Source organism: Etheostoma cragini, chromosome 1 (genome assembly GCF_013103735.1).
Source record: "Etheostoma cragini isolate CJK2018 chromosome 1, CSU_Ecrag_1.0, whole genome shotgun sequence".
NCBI lineage: Eukaryota > Metazoa > Chordata > Actinopteri > Perciformes > Percidae > Etheostoma > Etheostoma cragini.
In genome coordinates, this window is record NC_048407.1 from 34,133,416 (window position 1) to 34,135,060 (window position 1,645).

The following is a 1,645-nucleotide window of genomic DNA, read 5'->3' on the forward strand; positions in this document are numbered from 1 at the left end:
CACACACACACACACACACACACACACACACACACACTCCAAAACCCGCGTGTTGTGAACCTAAATCGATGCGAGGGCCGATTCGACCGATCTTGCAGATCTTTCTCATGTAGACAGCAGAAGATTCAACAGTGAGCCTATTGGTGCACATCCAAATAACAATGACACTTTAATAAAAACATAATAAGTGTCTCATCCCTTCAAAGATCAAAGATCAAAGTCTGCTTTATTGTCAATTTCTTCACATGTCAAAAACATACAAAGAGGTCGAGATTGCGTTTCCCTCCATCCCACGGTGACAAGACATTTATAACAGATTCTGTCCACAGACAAACAGAACATTCAAGTAAACAACATTAAAAAAAAAGTAAAAATAAGAAGATATATACAATGAGGAAAATAAGAGCAGCGATATTTGTTTTAAAAATGTGCAATTCTGCACACTGTCGACAGTCTATGTAATGTGCAAAAAGACAGGCGGCAGCGTAGTGGCGCTGGTTATGTAGAGCAGCAGAAATGTGTTCTCAAGTGTTTTCAGGACAACAACAAGTGTGCAAGTGTATATTAAATATAGATAGAACACATATAAGATAGAATCTCAAATAGGTTTTAAAAAGGTGTGTAGCTAGCGCTGAACCAACCAGACTCCATTTAAAAAACAGTCCATTTAGCGTGTATAGAGCCAACATATATTCACGTGTAAATCAGTAAAATACGTGTTTATTTACGCCAACACTAGAGATGGGATGGTTGGAGAAGAGTAGAGAAGACCAGAAAGAGCTTTTCATCGTTTTATTTGGTTTCTGTTGAGTTAGAGTGAAGTGAGTTATACTATCCTAAAATTACTATTTAATTACATGGAGTCTGGTGGGTTTAGTGACTCGAGCCACGATATATATCTATATATATATCTATATATGTATATATATAATATAATGTAATTTAATTTAATTTGCAGGAGTAATTTGAAATCGGGTGTGCTCTAAAGAGTCCGTCATATCGCTCCAAACATTTTCTCTCACTTGAGCACTAGTCAACACAAAGATGGCATAAAATACAAAATGTACAATAAATTAGGTTCATAAATTAATTATTAAAAACATCTTGAGGCTACAGCAGTAAGAATGTAAATAAAGGAAAGGGAGCCGCTCAACAATCTCCTTCATAGACCAGATAGATGTTCTGTAGTTTTAATGGTGAAGAGTTAGGTGATCGTTGTCATGGAGACTAGATACAGTGTAGTTTTAATGGTGAAGAGTTAGGTGATGGTTGTCATGGAGACAGCGTCGTGATGCCGATACTGACCGGCTGTCTCCCTGCAGAGTTCGGCCTGTACTGCTGCTACTGCCGCAGCCAGGCCCGGGGCACGCAGTGCGCCGTCTGCAAGCGGCTGACCTTCCAGTGCGCCGTCTGCCACGTGGCCGTCCGCGGATCCTCCAACTTCTGCCTGAGCTGCGGCCACGGGGGACACACCGGTCACATGATGGACTGGTTCCGCCGGCAGGACGAGTGCCCGGCCGGCTGCGGCTGCCGCTGTCTGCTGCAGAGCACCTTCTGATGGACGGAGACCAGAAACCACCAGAAACCACCAGAAACCACCAGAAACCACCAGAAACCACCAGAAACCACCAGAAACCACCGGAAA

At 42.4% G+C, this 1,645-nt stretch overlaps 1 pseudogene; it reads right to left on the minus strand.

The window, feature by feature from the left end:
• LOC117947267 overlaps positions 1 to 1,645 on the minus strand; it is a 13,758-nt pseudogene that overhangs the window by 3,702 nt on the left and 8,411 nt on the right.